This window comes from Bos taurus, chromosome 3, assembly GCF_002263795.3.
Source record: "Bos taurus isolate L1 Dominette 01449 registration number 42190680 breed Hereford chromosome 3, ARS-UCD2.0, whole genome shotgun sequence".
Classification (NCBI taxonomy): domain Eukaryota; kingdom Metazoa; phylum Chordata; class Mammalia; order Artiodactyla; family Bovidae; genus Bos; species Bos taurus.
The window spans coordinates 115,178,018-115,199,085 of NC_037330.1; the positions used below are offsets into that span (position 1 = coordinate 115,178,018).

At 52.0% G+C, this 21,068-nt stretch overlaps 1 protein-coding gene across 4 annotated transcripts in view; it reads left to right on the plus strand.

Annotated features, from left to right (window-relative positions):
* AGAP1 (ArfGAP with GTPase domain, ankyrin repeat and PH domain 1) overlaps positions 1-21,068 on the plus strand; it is a 561,115-nt gene that overhangs the window by 133,864 nt on the left and 406,183 nt on the right. The gene's annotated exons all lie outside the window — the stretch shown is intronic.

A 21,068-nucleotide genomic window follows, 5' to 3' on the forward strand; every position in this document is an offset into this window, starting at 1 on the left:
AAGCCTTTCACCCTTGTTACATGTCTTTCAAAAATGTGTGACTTTGATGATCCTTCAGTGCTGTACCATTCTTCCAGAATTAGGGGAAACAAGAAAGGGTGGGGGAAATAGAATATTTGGCTCTTCACTGAATCGGTTGTTTTAAGACATTTGCTTAAGTGTTTATCTAAAGTGGTATGTTACATCAGAAATGGCAGGAAGGACGTCCACCCTCCGTGTCCCGCAGCAGTGCTCTGCATACCTGATCGGAGAGGCCTGAGCAGCATTTGGAGACTCCTCGAGACAGGGTCCTGGGCTCCTCCACCAGAGATTCTGATTTAGGGGGTTTGGGTTGGGCCTGAGCGTCTGCATTTCTCACATGCATGCCGCTCTCTCTGTGGATCCTGCTGTTTGGGACCACATGCCAAGGAACACTGCCCTGGAGATTCCAGGGCTTTAAAGGGCACTACAGAGTTTTTCTTGGTGGATTCCCTGGTGGCTCAGAGGTTAAAGCACCTGCCTGCAATGCGGGAGACCTGGGTTCGATCCCTGGATCAGGAAGATCCCTTGGAGAAGGAAATGGCAACCCATTCCAGTATTCTAGCCTGGAGAATCCCATGGATAGAGGAGCCTGGTGGGCTACAGTCCGTGGGGTCACAAAGAGTTGGACACGACTGAGCGACTTCAGTCACTCACTCACAGAATTTTCTTGGGCTCCCAAATCACGAGGGACAGTGACTGCAGCCACAAAATTAAAAGCCACTTTCTCTTTGGAAGAAAAGCTATGACCAACCTACATAGCATATTAAAAAGCAGAGACATTACTTTGTCGACAAAGGTCTGTCTAGTCAAAGCTATGGTTTTTCCAGTATCGGTGCGAGAGTTGGACCATAAAGAAAGCTGAGTATTGAAGAATCGATGGTTTTGAACTGTGGTGTTAGAGAAGAGTCCCTTGGACTACAAGGAGATCCAACCAGTCCATCCTAAAGGAAATCAGTCCTGGGTGTTCATTGGAAGGACTAATGCTGAAGCTGAAGCTCCAGTACATTGGCCACCTGATGCGGAGAGCTGACTCATTGGAAAAGACCCTGATGCCAGGAAAGATTGAAGGTGGGAGGAGAAGGGGACAACAGAGGATGAGATGGTTGGATGGCATCACTGACTCGATGGACATGGGTTTGAGCAAATTCCGGAAGATAACGAAGGGCAGGGAAGCCTGGTGTGCTACAGTTCCTACAGTTGCAAAGAGTCTTAGTGTGACTTAGTGACTGAATAGTGAACAGCAACAGGACATACAGTGTACCAAGTGTCACCAATTTAAGGGTCTGGGCTGTGCCTAAGTGTCATGGGGCTGATAAATGTGAAGCCAATTAGCAGCACTTCAGCTCTTCCATCTAGGTCATGGGCTGGCTTGTCTTATTATTTACTCCAGAGTGCCTTTTACATCAGAGGTAGTGGCTTTTTAATTTCAAGCTCAGGTTAATTTGTGGAGTTTCCAAGGCAAGAGAATTCAGTAAATCAAACACGATGACCCATGTTGGTGGACAAGCAGAAAAACGCCTTTTCAACTGGGGAGTGATCTTTGGATGGAAGAGATGAAAATATGCATCAATCAGACCTGGGAGGAGTGAAGAGGTTGTGAGGGAGCCTGGCTATTCTGCGTGCTGCGGGGGTGGGGGGGTGGGATTATTTGTTTACATCCAGCCCACAGTCTCCTCAGCCCCCACCCAGCATCCACCGTGTGTCCATCGTCCTCCAGGGCAGTTCTAGGCACTGAAGACACAGCAGAGAAGAAAGAAGGTGAAACTCGCACGTCTTCTGAGCTCCGGGAGGATCCCGCAAATGATATTAGCCTACACCCCCCCACCCCAACCCTGCTGTTCTGAAGGATACCTTCCAAACAGGGGACAGAAAACTCAACGTGAAAAAAAAAAAGTATCAATTTTAGCAGTAGGGAAAAAAAAAAGTGGTTCCTGCAAATTAGAAACCTGTGAGTTTCACTTACACTGCCCGTAATGATGTCCAGAAAGACATATTAGCGAATGTTTTATGAGAAGAGCTAGCAAGCGGGTCAGGAGGATGCCAGTCTCAGAGATTGTTGGCATCCTTGGTGACCAGCCAAGACAGAGACAAGACGGGCCGTCACTCTGTGGGCAGTGCCAACCAGGCAGGAGAGCTGGTGCCATTGAGAAAACTGCTCCGAGGTGTCTGCACAGCCGAATTCTTGAAAATCCTTGTTTTTGATGGACGCTGATCTCCATTTGACAACGGAAAATGTACTTGCGCCGACTGTTAGAGCCAAATGGCCATTCTTCATGTTTATAGAGCTTATGCAAATATAAATGAAGATTCCTTAGGTAAAGGAATAAAATGAATCTGAGATGCCAGTGTTTGAACAAACAAGCAGAGAGTGAGCACAGGGATGAAAATGAGATAGAAACGTCCATTTCTATGACCGTGTCGTGGGGGTGGTTTAGACTGTGACTAGAAGAAGCCTGTGTGGTGGTGTCCGTGGGGCAACATTGAGGCCCCCCAAATAATGATGGGGGAGTTGAAATGTTTACCCTTCCTAGAGAGCAGGTTGGAAATGTGAATGGATAAAAGGCTTGTACACTTTGACCCAGAAATTATGCCTCCCGGAATTAAAGAAATAGAGATTTCCACCATGATTGATAGGTTAATTTGAATATCTACCCTATTTTTTTTTTTTTCAAAGCCTACAGGGATGGGTGGGTAATTAAATGCAAGGCATCATTGATGAAAATGTCTTCTCTTGATGAAAATCAGCCTTACAGTACACAAAGTGTCTTCTACTAGGAAATGCCTAGGATTTGGGCACCCCGTTTTTTGAAGTCAATTTTGTAATAATTTTTAAATAATTTTGTTATTTAAATGGGGGAAAAATACAGAGTGATGTCAACTGTAGAGGTGGTGCCAGTGGTCAAGAACCCACCTGCTAGTACAGGAGACATAAGAGACATGGGTTCGATCCCTGGGTTGGGAAGATCTCCTGGAGAAGGGAATGGCACCCCACTCCAGTATTCTTGCCTGGAGAATCCCATGGACAGAGGAGCCTGGTGGGCTACAGTCCATGGGGTTGCAAAGAGGTAGACACAATTAAAGTGACGTAGCACAAGTCACGCAGATCATGCCAGAGGGGTGGGCTTGCCTTTTAAACACACCTGGACTGGCAGGAGACTAGCTGAGCAGCCTTTCCGAAGGGGGACCCCACCCAGGCCACCTGGTCAGCTCCAGCCTCGGTCCAGCGCCCACTGAGGTTCAGCCCACCCACGTGCTGGGTTCCTATGTCTTGGGACTATGTCCCCGACACTCTTCCTGTTGGTTCACTCACCCTCAAGAAAGTGCCCTAAGCAAATTCCCTGGTCACGGGCCTGTGGGGTGACAGTATTGATTACACCTTAAGAGGATAGCCGAAGAATTGATGCTTTTGAACTGTGGTGTCGGAGAAGACTCTTGAGAGTCCCTTAGACAGTAAGGAGATCCAACCAGTCCATCCTAAAGGAAATCAGTCCTGAATATTCATCAGGAGGACTGATGCTGAAGCTGAAACTCCAATACTTGGGCCACCTGATGCGAAGAACCGAGTCATTTGAAAAGACCTTGATGCTGGGAAAGATTGAAGGCGGGAGGAGAAGGGGACGAAAGAGGATGAGATGGTTGGATGGCATCACAGTCTCAATGGACATGAGTTTGAGTGAACTCTGGGAGTTGGCAGTGAACAGGGAGGCCTGGCATGCTGTAGTCCATGGGGTCACAAAGAGTCAGACTGAGTGACTGCACTGAACTGAGCTAAGAGAACAGCTGGGGTTGGGGCATGCGTGTGAACACAGGAGATTCCAAAACTTGTTGCCCAAAGATTGCTGAAACCTCAGGGAAGAGGGCTTCATGCTGGAGACAAACAAGCATATAAAAGACAGCAACACCTGTTCTTCCGGTGATCAACAGGAGGGAGAGGCAGCAGAGCGCAGGGAAGGAAAGGGGCATAGCTTTAGAGTCCGCTGTCCTCAGGGAAGTCCCTCACCCATCACTCCTTAGCTGGCTGGCCTGGGGCACGTCCTTGACCTGTTTTCTTCCTCTGGAAGGAGAGAATGGTGCCCAACCACTCTGTGGGGTCCCCTCTTTGCTGCTTAAGGAAATGTGGTATAGCTTCACTGCTCACTTCTACCTGATCCGTCCCAATTTTGATTATTATTGGATGGATTAGGTAGGCTTCCCTGGTGGCTCAGATGCTAAAGCATCTGCCTGCAATACGGGAGACCTAGGTTTGATACCTGGTTTGGAAAGATCCCCTGGAGAAGGGAATGGCAACCCACTCCAGTATTCTTGCCTGGGGAATTCCATGGACAGAGGACCCTGGCGGGCTACAGTCCATGGGGCCACAAAGAGTTGGATAGACTGAGGGACTAACATTTTCACTTTCACTGAGTAGTAAAGGGGAAACATCCCAAGAAGAATTTAAAGGTGGTTGGCTTGAGAAGAGAGATGTGAAGTTAGATTAAAAAAAAAAAAAAACACTATGTTTCTCAGAGCATAAACAAAATTGTTAAAAATCCTGCCTACCTCCAAGTCTAACATTTAAAAATAGCCTTTCTTATTCAAAGGAAAACATGTCAGTTTCAGAAAAATACAGATAAAGAACCAGAAGAAACATCTTGCTGTTACTGAGAGGAGATTATGATCAGTGTTCTCTAGCTGCTCATTTCAATCTGGCCTGTGACGAGGTGATAAAAGGCAGTGGAGGCATTTTATTCATAACTGTGGATTTAACGTGGGCTCTTTTTTTTTTTTCCTTCCTGGCTTCTTTGTAGCGGGTGGAATGGTTGTCAGGAGCCGCAGTCGATTCTTCCCTGCCCAGTAATGTGTTCATTGTGGTGGTATTTCCTGGACAGCTGGGGTTGCTTAACTATGTAACAACAATAGCAAGATGAAGGAAACAGGCTTTCCAATTGAATATTATGATACAGGATGGGTTGAAAGAGGGCACCATATCCTGCATCCAGGGTACTGCTGATTGAATGATGAGCAAAAAAAAACAGAATCGATACAGCATCGCCGTCCAAAGATGAAGACCAGAGTGGAGGGGGGTTCGCCCAGTCCAAGGTCATCCTCAGAAGTCCGAGTGTGGACTTAGCGGGATGCAGTGATTGCAGAGCAGTGACACCTTTCAAGTGACAGGAACTAGACACTGGTGGCCAGTAGCCCCCCGGCCCGTCCCAAAGCTGACCTGCTCCAGTCCCCACCGTTTAAAGACAGACTGTCTCTTCTCATCCCACGCGACAGCGCTTGATGATAATTTCATCTGAAAAGCCTCCATCATGGGGCTTATTTTCACGAAGGCAAATAGTCTCAAGAAACTGAGAATAAAAACATCCAACATATTCCATCAGAAATCTCTGAGTCGCTTCTCACAGCTCTGTCTGGACCAAAGTTAAACATTTATAAGGAGTAAGCCGTGCGGTTTTCAGCCCTTATGTTGTGTCTTCGTCATATGATTTGCATTCATATAGGAAGCCCTGCAAACTTGGAAAGAAAATGACTTTCTGATTGAATCATATATTTCAAACAAAGCTCTTCCATGAATAAAGAATATTAATTACTGTTTCCGGAGTGATCCCTAGGCTTTTTTTTTTTTTTTTTTTTGAGTTGTGTGGTAACAGAAACATTTGTGCATTCCACCCAAGGTCAGCATAGATTTAAAAGCAGACATATGCTTTAAAAATTAATTCATGCTGGAATTGAGAACATGGAATTAATTAGGTGTCCAGAAGCATCCCGCTCTCACTTCACTCTTACTTTTGATGCACGTCCCTTTATTTCACCAATATTACATTCCCCGCCCTCAACTTCCAAAGTGAAGGTGGGGGGTGGTGGGGGAGCAGTGCTGAGTGTTCTTATCTGATCAGTTATCATAACAGGGTGTTTCTCAGGCCTGGCTTGTGTGAGCCAGGCCCCAAGCAGAGCAGTTATGTTGGCGAGAAGCAGGTGGCTCCCATGTTGCTCTATGGATTGCCTCAGAGCCTTGGAACAGGATTCCTTTGTGGGAAGTAATCTACTTTAACCATATATTAATACATACACACACACACTCTCTGCCCCCACCTCACCCCAAAGTATGATTTATTTATTTTGAATTTGCTCCATGGAGATTTCCAATCCACCCCCCACCCTCGAGGCTCTGTCCTGTTCTGTGGGCGAATCTGTTGGAATCAGACCCTGGTTTATGATCTACTGATTTCTAGAAGAGGGAGTGGGCAACGCAGAGTGAGGCAAGGCAGGGGGGAGCTTTGATCCTTCCAATAAGTCACACAGGCTCAGTCAGACAAGCAAAGAGAGCATCTTGTCCAGGAAGGCCGTCCCCTGCGTGACCGCAGCCCATTCCCCAGGGTAGGTCAGGCCCGCTGCTGATGGCTAATGAGCACGCCAGGTGGGAGAGAGTGTTGCTTCCATTTATCCTGGGGCCTTATTAACATCATAGAGACAGATATCCAGGTTTGAATGTGACACACTTATTTGGCAGGCTGGACCTCATACACGACTTGTGGTTGTTTAGTTGCTAAGTCGTGTCCAACTCTTATGCAACCCCATGGACTGTAACCCGCCAGACACTTGTTTTTAGGGCTACGTTTAAAAAAAAAAATGTGCTGGAGAAGACCCTTGAGAGTCCCTTGGACTGCCAGGAGATCAAACCAATTAATCCTAAAGGAAATCAACCTTGATTATTCATTGGAAGGACTGATGCTGAAGCGGAAGCTCCAATAATTTGGCCACCTGATGTGAAGAGCTGACTCATTGGAAAAGACCCCGATGCTGGGAAAGATTGAAGGTGGGAGGAGAAGGGGATGAAAGAGGATGAGATGGTTGGATGGCATCACCGACTCAGCGGACGTGAATTTGAGCAAACTCTGGGAGACAGTGAAGGACGGGGAGCTTGCCATGCTACAGTCCGTTGGGTTGCAAAGACACAGATGGACACGACTTATCAACAACAACAAAAACCCCAGAGTTTCAAGTGTAAACTCTTGATTTATGCCCAGTGTACAAGGCAGTCTGAACAAGGTAGCTCCAAAAGAAAAGGAGGAGCAATGCATTCCGCTCGGGGTCGGGGGTCTTTAGTTGAAATTGCTGGTCATACGTGTGGGTTATGGTTTCATATTTGAGACATGCCTAGTTTTAAATGAGAAGAGAAGGCAATGGCACCCCACTCCAGTACTCTTGCCTGGAAAATCCCATGGATGGAGGAGCCTGGTAGGCTGCAGTCCATGGAGTCGTTAAGAGTCGGACATGACTGAGTGACTTCACTTTCACTTTTCACTTTCATGCATTGGAGGAGGAAATGGCAACCCACTCCAGTGTTCTTGCCTGGAGAATCCCAGGGACGGCAGGGCCTGGTGGGCTGCCGTCTATGGGGTCGCACAGAGTCGGACACGACTGAAGTGACTTAGCAGCAGTAGCAGCAGTTTTAAATGAATCCAGCAGTAGAGTTCACGGAAGGGTAGACACGAGAGTCCATACTGATCTCAGCCGACACGTGTGCCGTAAATTTTCCTAATTTCCCTGAGATGATGGCAGTGAGCCTGGGAGGTGAGATTCTTCTTCCTCTGGAAGATCCTGAGTGTGTGTGTCTGTCTGTCTGGAGTTTCAGCAGCTAGTGACTGTTTCTGCCGTTGAGGCCTGAGGAGCCAGGAGCTGAGCTGAGCGTGGCAGTGCCTGGATGATGTCAGAGTTGCTCTGGAGTTTTTACTCTGAAAAATGCCCTTTGTAAATCCAGACGGGACTCTTGTACACTGAATGCACCCTGTTCTTTAAGAATCACCATTGGGAAGTCCCTGAAGCGCCAGTGGCTAAGACTTTGCCTTCCAGTGCAGGGCATGTGGGTTGGATCCATGGTCTGGGAGCCAAAAGCCCACATGCCTCATGGCCAAAAAAAACCAGAACATAAACAACAGAAGCAAAATACTGTGACAGATTTAATGGTGGCGCTGGTAGTAAAGAAGCCGGCTGCCAATGCAGGAGATGTGAGAGATGGTGGGCTTGATCCCTGAGTTGGGAAGATCCCCTGGAGGAGGGCATGGCAACCCACTCCAGTATTCTTGCCTGGAGGATCCCATGGACAGAGGAGCCTAGTGGGCTGCAGTCCATGGGGTCGCACACAGCCGGACACCACTGAAGCAACTTAGCACATATTAACAAATACCAACGTTTTTGTTAACTGTGGCACATCTGGGTGTGAGCTGGATCGTGTCCCCTTCTAGAATTTATATGTTGAAGCCCTACCCACCTCAGAGTACGGCTGCACTTTGAGACAGGGCCTTTAGAGGAGTTATTAAGTTAGAATGAGGGCTTTCAGATGGCCCCTAATCGAATAAGACTGGCGTCCGATATTATAAGAAGAGAGATTGGGACACAGATAGGCACAGAGGGAAGGCTTTGTGAAGACCCAGGGAGAAAACACCGCCTACAAGCCATGGAGGGAGAAATCTTGACTTCAGACTTGGCCTTGAGAGCTGCAAGAAAGCACACCTGTGTGGTTTAAATGCCCTGGTCTGTGATCCTTTGACGGCGGCCGAGCAGGAGGGTCAGCGCTGTTCCAACGCCATCGTGAATGCGTTAAACTGTCTTGGTTGTCAAGGTCGTTAAAAGCTTGGCAGCCCCTTAGACACTCATGGACATTTTCCTGTGCACGCTGACCTCCTTTGGGAAGCATTTCTGCTTGTTTGTGCTCACCGTTTCCTGTGAGCAAGATAAACGTCTTCTGTTGCTAGTAGTGTTGGGACTTTGCTTCAGAAGTAATGTTGCTGATACTGTAAGCCTTGGAGGGAGTGAGTTGACAGACCGGTGAAAGGTCTGGATGGCTCCTGGGGGCCACGTGCAGCTTTCTGATGCCCAGGCCAGGGTCCTGATCTGATTGTACCTGGAGTGCGTCTGATGCTGAGAACTGATGGCTTCATAAGTGAGGACTTCCGCTCTAGGGAAGGGAAGGCTTCATCATATGGACTTCCCCTGTAGCCTTCCAGGGTCGGGGTCCAGGGCTGCGAAGAGGAGGGTGGAGAGGGCTGTGGGAGCATGCAGGGTGGGGGCAGGGGGCAGGCCGGGAGGGTGAGGGAGGGCTCCCTAGGAGCAGGCGGGCTCCGCAGGTGGACTGGGCAGTGGCCGGGTGATTTGGGGCCACTTAGTTTTCCTGGGGAGACATGCCCTGGAGTTCGGCTGGAGGCGGAAGCAGTTTCAGAGCCTGGACGGTGAGGGGGTGGGGGGTGGGGAGGCAGATTTGCTCAGCCTTTCTTACAATTTAAGAAGGAGGGGGTGGGTCTTGACAGAAGGATGGAGGGATCTGGGGATAATCCTGACTTCTGGACTGGTGCCTTGTCCCTGGAGATTCAGATGAATGGGAGCCTGTTTTGCCCCAGGCTGCCTGGAACGTTCGGTGCCCCTCCCCGTGTGGAACTGGGTGAGAAGCTGTGAGTGTGTGTTGGCGCCTCTGCCTGCTTGCTCCCAAAGTCTGTTACCTCTTTACCCCCACCCCCCTCCCCAAGCAGAGCAAAGTGATGTTCTCTGACTTGCTTTCCCGAAAGCCCTCTCATCCTGTCTCCTCTCCACCCTAGCTTCCACTCCAGCCTCCCTTTGCAAGTTGGGGGACCCCAGAGTGGGGTCAGCCACACACCCCCCCTCCTTGGGTGCACTGGGTGCTTTTGGAGGGGGTGGGGGCAGGGCACACCCGGAGCGAGATCCAGGGCTTTGGGGGATCAAATGGGATGAACTGTGCTGACATCTGTGAAGGGCCGCCCAGCTGAGCCTGGCCTTGGCCTTGGCCCTCTTGGGAGGAGCAACCCAGGGCTGGTCTGGCTGAGCCTGGAGGCCCTGGGCTGCAGGAGGAAGGTGGTGGGGAGCTGGCTTCTTGGGGGTCTGGGTGGAAACGCTAGAAGGGCTGGCTGGGGGTGGGCCAGCCCACCCTGCCCGCTGTGCTGGGGTTTAAAGCCTGGGGTTAAAACCTCCAGTAGGTGGTAGGGCCCCCCACCCCCAAGGCTTTGGTCCTGGGAATCGTCATTCAGTGTGAATTACCTTTTTTTATATCTTGTCTGTAAGCGAGCCAGTAAACTGAAAGAGTGTTGCGTGCATGGCTTACAAAGACTGGCCACACCACTGCTCTCTGGTCTTTCTCATGAGTGACACCCCCTCTGGCCTGGCTGCAGGAGGTGGGCCAGCCCCGTCCCGCCCCACGAAGGCCTGGGGAGGGCCGTGTGAGCAGACTGCAGGCCCAGGTTCAGCCCTTGGCTTCACTGCAGCCTGTGAATGCTGGGGGGCTGTGTGCTGGTGGCTTTCCTGGACCTTCACTTCAAGTGCTAAATCTCGGGCATAAACTTTTGTAATTCCAGAGAGCAGTCTTCCTGAGAAGAAGGCCTTTGGTATGAACATTCTGCTGCCTTGCGTCACTTTAAAAAAAAAAATTTTTTTTTTTTTGCACCCAGAAATGTCCAGTGACAGCTGTTGTTTCCTGGAGATTCCTGGACACTTTGGGCACAGGGAGGCGGTGTTTGCAGAGCGGCCATCTCTGTGGGCCCACTGCAGCCTCCCAGGCCTTCTCTGAATGGGCCATTTGAAAAGTGATGAAAACCACTCTTCTGAGAACTTTGGAAATGCCAGGTACTCAGAGCCACAGGATCCTTGCATTGACTCTAGGGGAGGTCTTATCAGTAGCCTCTCTTTAAAGAGTTCTGAATTATTTCAGGTGTTGTATTTCTTCCTGGGTGTTCTAAGCACCTGGCCCAACAACCTGCATTTCCTTCTGTTCCCCCGAGGCTCAGCGGTAAAGCATCCGCCTTGGCGGGAGACTTTCAGGAGGCTGTAGTTCACTCCCAGAGTCAGGAAGATCCCCTAGAGAAGGGAATGGCAACCCACTCCACTGTTCTTGCCTGGAGAATCTCAGGGACAGAGGAGCCTGGCAGGCTTCAGCCCAGGGGGTTGCAAAGAGTGGGACACGACTGAGCACAGAGCACGCACCACAGCAAGGGCCCAGGGCTGGGCAGGTGGTCCCTGCTTGCAGCATCCCAGTGAACCGGCCGACCACCCCCATCCCGGGCTGGCTGGGAACTCCTGAATCTCCACCCACCCTGCTTTGCATAGTGGGCGTGACCAAGACTCAGGCCCTTGGGGTGGGCGGGGAAGGAGCATCACCTTCCCGGAAACCTCCAAGGAAAGCTTTCTCCAGGTAGTAGACTTTCTCCGCTCTGAACCGCACAGTTCAGTTCAGTCGCTCAGTCGTGTCCGACTCTTTGCGACCCCATTGACTGCAGCACGCCAGGCCTCCCTGTCCATCACCAACTTCCGGAGTTTACTCAAACTCATGTCCATTGAGTCGGTGATGCCATCCAACCCTCTCATCCTCTGTCTCCCGCTTCTTCTCCCGCCTTCAATCTTTTCGAGCATCAGGGTCTTTTCCAATGAAGGATTGGAGCTTCAGCTTCAGCATCTGTCCTTCTCTCCTCCCTAAAATGAAGCTTCTGTCTCGGGGACGGGACCCCCCCACCCCCCGTCCCACCGGCAGTCACGCTCTGGGCAATCTCTCCTCTCCCCCACTGCCCCCGCCTCATCGCGTTAGCCTGTTTTCCACCGAGGGAGGGGCAGCTTTTCTCAGGGGGCAGCCACCCCAGATCCGCTGCAGCTGAGGCTTCTTGTGGCCAGGGGAAGAAATGACTCACCCTGTCCTCTGTGCCTTTCTAAACCGCTGGAGACTTCCTAGATACACTGGGAAGGGGCGGGGTCGGCCCTGTGTGGCCGAGTAAACCCGAGCATCCGAGACGGGGCGGGGCCCGGCGAGTCAGCTGACCTCTGCTGGTGTTTGTGACGTAACGGGGGTCCTGCTGCTCCCCCCGCCCCAACTCAGCTGGAATCAGCCCCCTGGATCGATGACGTCAACCTCTGGGCAGCATTTCTTCAGCAGAGCGCTGATCAAGTCTGGAGTTGAAGAGAGAAAGCTGCCGGCCCTGGTCTTCTGGGGGGAGGTGGTTGTGTCCATGGCAAGTAGCAAATGTCAGGTCAGAGAAAGTGACTGATACCCTGAAGGGGTGTGCACAGGGTGTGTGTGTGTGTGTACCCTGAAGGGGTGTGCACAGGGTGTGTGTGTGTGTGTGTACCCTGAAGGGGTGTGCACAGGGTGTGTGTGTGTGTGTGTGTGTGTGTACTCTGAAGGGGTGTGCACAGGGTGTGTGTATGTGTGTGTGTGTGTGTGCGCGCGCGTGCATGCGTGCGTGCGCGCACGCTCTATACGGCCTGGTCCAGACTGGCAAGTGGTTAGAGGTGTTGAGATAAAGGCTTGGATGCCGCAGCCCACACGTGTGTTCCAAGCCCGGGAACCAGGACTTCACAGCCTTCATCACACCTGATCCTCACATCTGCCCTGTGATTGTCCCCTTATGGCATCAGTGAGGCTGATGTGGACATCCGAGGTCCTGTTCCCAAAGTCACACAGAATTTGCACCCCTCAGGAGTCCAGCACCCCAGCTGCTCTGCGCTGCAGAGGGTTGGGTGGGGGGCCATCCAAGGACTGGGGCGCAGGTGCCAAAGGGGCATTTGACTCTGCAGGTGATGGGAGTCTCTGGGGGTCTGGGGCAGCATTGTGCCCCGAAAGTCTGTGATTGCAGCAGAAAGGGTGGTTGCCTAAGAGTGGGCTAAGCCGGGGGCATGGTGTGCCAGGCCTGCCTGCCCAGGGCACCCAGGGAGGACAGTGAGGATGGGAGATACTTGGGGATGGAGCGGGCACTCCTCATTTGGGGGGGGATATTGGGAGAGGCTGAGGACAGACAGAAGATAGTCTCTTGTTTCTGTGCCCGTTAAGTGGGTGATGATTGAGCAGTTTCATGGGCTGGCCTGGCCTGAGGCAAGGAGGCGATTGTGATGGACATGCCAACTCTGAGTGGGGGAGAGAAGGGTGTGGTCACGAGGCCGGAGAGCCAGCTGCTCTGACCACTGCCCTGCACACTTCCTGAGAGGCGTCCTCAGGGAGGCGGTCAGCTCTGATTGCTGGCATGGAGAGGCGGGTGGGGGCCCAGGGCTGCAGTGGGGGTTGCAGAACGTGGTGCCCAGCCCTGCCCGCTGTGTGATCATCCGCACTGGGCCTGGGGCCCCCGTACTTGAGCTTGAACGAGAGCCTCTTGGAGATGTGGAGGGTTGGGTGAGGGCCACGTGCTGCTGGCCCATGGACACTCTGTGAGAGGCGCATCAGTCCAGGGGCTGGCGGTTGGGGTGAGCGTGGGCTGGGGGGGCTCTCAGAGGCACCAGGGGGCTGGCAGGGTCATGGCTGGTGTAAACAGCAGGATGTCTCTCAGCCTTTGCTGGATTCAGGGGTTTGAAGGACTGGGGAGGAGAGGCTGTACTGCAAAAACGACTGTGGTGGCAGTTCTAGGAGAGGACGGCCAGCCTGGAGGCTTTGGGCAGAGAATGTTCGAGGCCAGGATGGTAGGATGGCGTTAGCTCAGCATGTGGCCATGTGGGAGGAGGCCCAGGAGGCCAGTGAAGGACAGGAGACCCCTGGAGGGTGAGAGGCGGGGGTGCCCTGGATGGACCGAGGACTTCCCTGGCCGCCTCCCTGTGGTGGAGTGGAAGAGGGACCCAGGCATGGTACCCAAACCCCCGCCCTGTGCCCCCCTTGTCGCCAAGCCAGCTGGTCGTGGCTTCAGTGGTTATTGGACTTTATCATTTAGAGGCTTCTCGGGCCACCTGTGACCCACCCACTGTGGTGCCCAGAGCTGGCGGGTGGAACCTCCTTTTCCAAATTTAGAAAGCTTTGTGCTGGTCCGTCACCAGGCAGGTTCACAGTCCAGCAGCACTCCTGGGGGCCAGAAATGATCGGAGGGGGAGACGCAGTCAAGATTTTGGGCCCTGTAGATCTCCTGCCCACGGCTGATTTACTCATCATTCCCGCTTTGGTCCATCTCTCTTCATGGAAGGTTCCAGGGCGAGTGGTGATTGTTTTTAAAGGAGACATGCCTCGCACAACTTCATAACCAGGTAAAGAAGCCGAGAGCCCGCCGGAGTCTTCTGGGCCAAGACCCGCAGCCCCGTGTTCCCCCGTGCCCCTCTGCACCCCTCAGCTTTCCGCTCCAGGAACCCCCTCACCCCTTCTCTTTGCAGGCTGCGTGCCGATGACCAGGGCGTGGCGAGCAGATACGAAGATGTGGACATTTTATTCTGTCTTATTCTGTCTTACTGTGTCAGAACTGATCCTGGTGGCCCACTTCTCTCCTGTCCCCAGAGCTCTTATGCAAATTGTTATCTACCGAGGAGGGGTGGCTGCTGTTGCCAGCCGCTGTGGGGCATTTATCCTCCCAGCCTGGGGACCAGGGAGCTGGTGACACCTTGGCTAATGAAGGCAGGAGGCTGATCACTTGTTTCCCACTGCAGATTTGGGGCAGGGGGGTGGATTTGAGCTTCAAACAGGCATCTTAAACATGCTATTTTCAGCATTCAGAGAAAAACATATCAAACCTTTAGGTCCCCGGGCACAGATGAAAGATTTCCAGATATCTCTGCAGCCAGATGCCACATGGGCTGCAGTCATGAGAACTCTTGTTCAAATAGGCTTTTTCTCCATAAAGGTGAGCTTTGTCACCGTGCTGATAATTCCCAGGGCATTATTTGTGTCCTCGACTTTTAGTTTCACAGGAGTTCTGGATTTTACGACTCTTTGGGGGTCTGTGGGTCCAAAGAGCAGCTTGGAAAACACCCAGCCGTTGTCACACACATGCTCAGGTGGCTGGCTGGTCTTTGCCAGTTCCTGGTGTTGGTTTCCACTGCAGAGGCTGTTAGGAGGGTCCCTACAGACTCTCGCCAGGGTTTTGCTTGCCGTGTCCGTAGGACCGCCCCATCGGGCAGATGTTATTATGAGGGGGTCCCTCCTGTGGGATCCTGCAGAGGAAGATGTTAGCAGGTGGGCTCAGCCCCTCTGCCCTCGCAGGCTGGGAGGGTTAGGTAATCTGTAGGAGTTGCTTGGGTTTGCTCCACCCACATTCCAGGGCTCCTTTGCAGCTGTTCAAGGGACAGGTGCACCGTTGTGTGTCGCCCTTGATTAAATTCTTCTGACTCCTCGGCTGAACTGCCGCAGAGAGCTGGAGGCTGGATGGAAGAAAGGGGAGCTTCCTTGCTGGGAGCCCCACGGTGGCCGTGGGTGGGAGCCGCTGTGGTTGTCACTCCAGCGGGGGTTGGTATTTGTTTCCATAAAGTGACAGTTCATAGGCTTGGCTTTCATTCTAGCTTAAGTCTCTTTTGCCTGACACTTAGCAAGACCATGAAGATGTTTCTGACACATTGCTGTATTGGAGAGTGAGGACCTAACTCCTCCCTGACACCAGCATATTTCTGAAATCAAAAGCTGCTCATCACTGGCCTGCTTAAGTGGACTTGTGGTTTCCGCTTCACTTTAGACGTTTCCTGGGGGCTCCTGTCCCAGCTGTGTCCAGGGCCCTCTGCTCCTCTTCTGTGGCCTCAGCCAGGTGGCTTACCATGGAGTCGGCTGCTTTATCTGTGAAATGGGTCAAAGGTCCATCTAGTCAAAGCTACGGTTTTTCCAGTAGTCAGGTTTGGATGTGAGAGTTGGACTGTAAAGAAAGCTGAGCACCGAGGAACTGATGCTTTTGAGCTGTGGTGTTGGAGAAGACTCTTGAGAATCCCTTGGACTGCAAGGTGATCCAACCAGTCTATCCTAAGGGAGATCAGTCCTGGGTGTTCATTGGAAGGACTGATGCTGAAGCTGAAACTCCAGTACTTTGGCCACCTGATGTGAAGAGCTGACTCATTTGAAAAGACCCTGATGCTGGGAAAGATTGAAGGCGGGAGGAGGAGGGGATGACAGAGGATGAGATGGTTGGATGGCATCACCGACTCAATGGACATGAGTTTGAGCAAGCTCCGGGAGTTGGTGATGGACAGGGAAGCCTGGCGTGCTGCAGTCTATGGGGTCGCAAAGAGTCAGACACAACAGAGCGACTGAACTGACTGAATATCTCTTCCAGCCCTCGCTTGCTGTAGTTTAAACAGTGGTTCCCATTTGCAAAGAATGGAATGATGGTCACCTGAGCTAGTTCAGGAGGGGACCGTGTGACCAGGTATCTCCCGCCCTGGATCTGTGGCCCGTCCAGTCTACACACAGTCTCTGCGGGGGCTTATGGCGGGAGTGGAGATCCCACGTGTGCTCAGGTACTCGCTCCACACCTAGGCAGTGCTGGAACGCACTCCTGGGTCCAAACCTTCAAGCATCTTGCTTAAGACATTTTCTGATTAAACACAATACCACACTGCTTTGGATTTTAAGTAATTAAGATAGGTGAAACCTCATGTTTTTCCTTTCCAGCATTTTAATCACATTCCTGATATTTATTCATTTAAACTAATCGTAAGTGATGACGTGTCTATCACAGATGGCCTCCTCTGTAACTGCTGCTGTTCTTTGTATTTTGGGAGAGATTTGCTGGAAATAATTGCTTCTCTTTCTATGGAGAGGCTGTCCAGAGCTTTTCTTGATCACATGCAGAAGCAGGCGGGACTGGCTGAATGAGTAAAATGGTAAAATGAAAAGTCAAGACCGGGAGTCCTCGTCTCCTTTCCATGTGAGTGTGCCTGGCCTGTGCCTTTGGACTTGTGGTTTCCCACCTAGGGCATTGTGCTCCCAGGAGACGTTTTTTGCCAGTATCTGCCAACTGCAGAGGCGGGGTGTGTGTGTGTGTGTGTGTTGCTACCAGCATCTAGTGGGTAGAGGCCAGCGATGCTGCTAAATAAACATTCTACGATGCACAGGATGGGCCCCACCAAGAAGGAACCAGCTCAGGATGCTCAGAGCGCCGTGGTGGACGCACCCTTTTCTGGATGAAAGCCATATGCTGCTGCTGCTGCTGCTAAGTCACTTCAGTTGTGTCCGACTCTGTGCGACCCCATAGACGGCAGCCCACCAGGCTCCCCCGTCCCTGGGATTCTCCAGGCAAGAACACTGGAGTGGGTTGCCATTTCCTTCTCCAATGCATGAAAGGGAAAAGTGAAAGTGAAGTCGCTCAGTCATGTCCAACCCTCAGCGACCCCATGGACTGCAGCCTTCCAGGCTCCTCCGTCCATGGGATTTTCCAGGCAAGAGTACTGGAGTGGGGTGCCATTGCCTTCTCCGGAAAGCCACATACCACTTTCTTTTGGACATCTTTTCTTGAGTGTTTCAGGTAGAAATACTAGTGTTCTGCCTTTCTCTTACCCACCTGCTTCTTAACTCAAGTACCACTTCCCCCTGGTCCACTGACTGTCAGGGTGGCCGTTCGTCTCAAACGCGAACTCCTCTTTGAGTCAAGTGTGAGCACCCTTGCGCAAGCGTGGTGCCGACTGCCAGCATCTTGTCGATCAACAGTCATCTGGAATCTGCAGGAAGGTCCCCGGAGAAACCCTGGCTGGCGGGACGCTGCGGGGGTGGCTCTCCCACCCTCCTCTGCCCTGGCCCACCCGCAGGGGCACCCAGCTCTCTGGCTTCCATGTGGCCAGAACTGCCCGAATCTCAGAGCTGAGGATGCCTGCGGACAGGCAGTGGACTGAGAAAACGTGTTCTTCTGCGGTCAAACCGGGCTCGGTGGTGATCGGTAGTGGTGACCTGGTTCCTCACTCTCAAGCCTGGAGCTTGGTTGTCTTGCCCGTTGCGGTTATGCCGTGGGGGCTTCCTGTTAAAACTGAGGGGTGTGGAGCACAGGCCTTCGGACGTCTGTGCGTCCAGACGCGGCACGTGGTCCCGCCACTAGGATGGCAGCGACTGTACCGTGGTTGGTCCTTGAGGGAAGATGCTGCCAAGGTGCTCGGAGGCCCCCCGTGGTCTTTATCCTGCTGGATCAGAATGTCCTTGCCTCAGGGACTGAGCACGAGCTTTGTCCTTCTGTGACTCAAAGGTCTCTCCCTCGAGTCCCACTTTGACTTGCAGTTTTGAAAACGAGGGACAGCGGGGTCCCTGATGAGGTCAGTCCCGGCAGGGTGATGGCAGGGGCTGAGTATTGCAGCAGATCCTAGATCTAGATCCTGCTCTTCTCCATCGGACTTGAGTCTCTGGCCGAAAGAGATTGCTAGGGAATTGTTCAGGAAAACACGCATCTGTTTCTTTGCTTCCTGTATGTATCGGTCAGTCAGCCTGCTTCGAGAAGAGAGCCTGTCACAGGCCCCGTGACAGCGGGGAGGGGTCTTTGTCAGCTCTTGCTGGGTGAGTGTGCAGAGGCCAGGACAAGGCCAGCAGGGGGTGGGTGGTTTCTGTGGTCCACAGATGGGGCTCTGCCAAGATGCTGTAAACGTGGTGACTGGCTGGCATGTTCTGTTATTTGGAAAGGCAGCTCGTGGAGCAGATGGCTCTGCGGTCTACCAGGGGCTTCCTTTTAAACAAGGCTGATCAGCTCTAGGAAGGCTTGCGAGATAGCATTTTCACGCAGGGGTGTTTCATTTGTAGGCAGCTAGAGATGGCCCGGGACTGGAATGTCACGGGAGGGTGGCCGAAGGACCTTTATCAGCTTGGGGCTGGGAGAGCGACGTCAGCTGCCAGGGGTGATGAATGGGGGGCTGGGGGCATAGATAGGGCCGGCCACCTCTCCCGGACCCCCCCTCTGCAGTCCTTCCCTCTCTGACACCGGCATCTCTGCAGTATCAGGGCTTTGCCTGCTGCTCGGTTTTGATGTGGCAGTAAGATCAACCCCAATCTCTTTTTTTTAAAAGCCCAAATGGTGATACAGATATACTCCATGGCTGGAAAAAATTCAAGAAGTAATGGCCTAGAGGGGCTGCTTTAAAAAGCAAGAGGAAGATGAAAGCACCATGCCCACCTGAACACATATAGTGTAATTATTTTTATTTTTCAAAGGCAGGTCTGGCTGTGAGAAAGGATTTAGATTCTGGAGTGGCAGGTTCTGGCTGAGCCTTGGAAGAGCCCATGTATCCAGGGTGGTAGGGAGAAGCCATTCTCCCAGGTTTTCCCCTGCAGACCGTTGGGCCTCATGTGGAATCGCTATAACTGCGTGGAAAACGGGGGCTGTCGGAGAGGCTGAAAGCACTGAAGGATAGTGACCACGCCGGCTGGAGCAGAGACAGCGCGCTCCTTCAGTGTCATCTAAGGTGGATCCGATGGAACCTTCTACTCTGCAGCCTGCGGCCTCCCACGGCAAAGTGCAAAACCCGGGCTGGATTTGAGACAGTCACGGAGGGACTGGGAGGACCCTGACAGTCCAGTGTTGCCTGTTGTTTAGTCCTGAAGTCGCGTCTGTCTCGGTGTGACGCCCTGGACTGGAGCCCACCAGGCCCCTCTGTCCAGTGGGATTTCCCAGGCAAGAATACTGCAGTGGGTTGCCATTTCCTTCTCTGGGGGATCTCCCTGACCCAGGGCTTGAACCCACGTCTCCTGTCTTGGCAGGTTGGATTCTTTACTGCTGAGCTACCAGGGAAGCCCAACTGCACGGTATTCAGGCTCTAAAGAAATGCTGGCCACCGCCCACCCCCACCGTTGGGCTTTTATGAATGCCCCAGATATCGAGATGTAGTTTATATCTTAATTATGGGCCAGCTGATTTCATGTTAAAATTCATCTCAATGTTTTGAAGTTTTCATGGTGAGAACAGACCCCAGGCTAAGCTCAGGTCTTGGATCCTGGTCCTAACAGAGATCAGGTCTCTCTGCATTGCTGAGTTTTCGTTTCTCTGCTTGCAGACCTGGTGGACCTTTAGGTCTTACAGCTGTAAGATTGGAGGCTTTAGCTGTCTCTTCGGGTGCTCGTCCATTACAGTCTTTCAGCCTCCTGTCTGTGTGTCTTCCATCACTTGGCCTTGAGATCTGCAGCCTTTTTCACGGGTTTGTGAATTCTGAAGATCAGAGACCTTGCCTCCTCACTGCGGAGTGCCACAGTGGATACTCAATATATATATTTGATGAATAAATTCAACAGATGGAGCAATTAATAAATGAAGACTTACTGACAGGTTGTGAATCATCTGTATTCAATTAGTGTTAAATTTGGGCTTCCCTTGTGGCTCAGCTGATAAAGAATCCACGTGCAATGCGGGAGACCTGGGTTCGATCCCTGGGTTAGGAAGATACCCTGGAGAAGGGAAAGGCTACCCACTCCAGCATTCTGGCCTGGAGAATTCCATGGACTGTGTAGTCCATGGGATCTCAAAGAGTTGGACACGACTGAGCAACTTTCACTCACTCACTCAGTGTCAAATTCAGTAATAGTTGCCGTTTCTCTCTCTCATGTCCACAAAGCAGGAAGCTAACAGAATAAGTGACCCTGAAGCGTGGAAGTGGGCACAGGCAGGGTGTTCCCCGGTTCTGCCCTCAGTGATGAGCTGTGTACCCTTGCAGAAAAGCACACACCCTCTCTGAGCCTCTGCATTCCCCTGACCTGTGGGTTCTAGAAACCTCATTCTGGTAGATGACTCCTGTCCGGCTGTAGCTGTAGAGGTTGGTGGTTCATGGGTCTTATCAAAGGGGGCAAGACTGATCTGCCCGGGGTCCCCCATCTTCTCAGTGAGGACGTGTTTGAGACGCCACTCCTGAATCCTCGAGTGCCAGGGGCAGGGGGATGGAGCTTGAGTCAATGATGGTGGTGATTATGTGTCCAGGTAGAGCCTCTGAGGGTGGTCAAATGTGTTTTAAAGTACTTTTTAAAAAACTTATTTTTCAGAGTAGCTTTTGGTTCCTAGCAATATTGAACAGAAGGTGCAGAGACTTCCCATTTATCCCACCCCCATGCCTGGCGGGCTACATGTCCATGGGGTCGCCAAGAGTCTGACACTACTGGGTGACTAACAGACACACACACACACACACACACACACACACACACACACACACACTGTCCCACCATCCCACACATCAGCATCCCACCATCACACACACACACACACACACAAACACCCCATCCCACACATCAGCATCCCACCATCACACACACACACACACACACACACACACAAACACCCCATCCCACACATCAGCATCCCACCATCACACACACACACACACACACACACACACACACACACACACTCCCACCATCTCACACACACACAGACACACACACT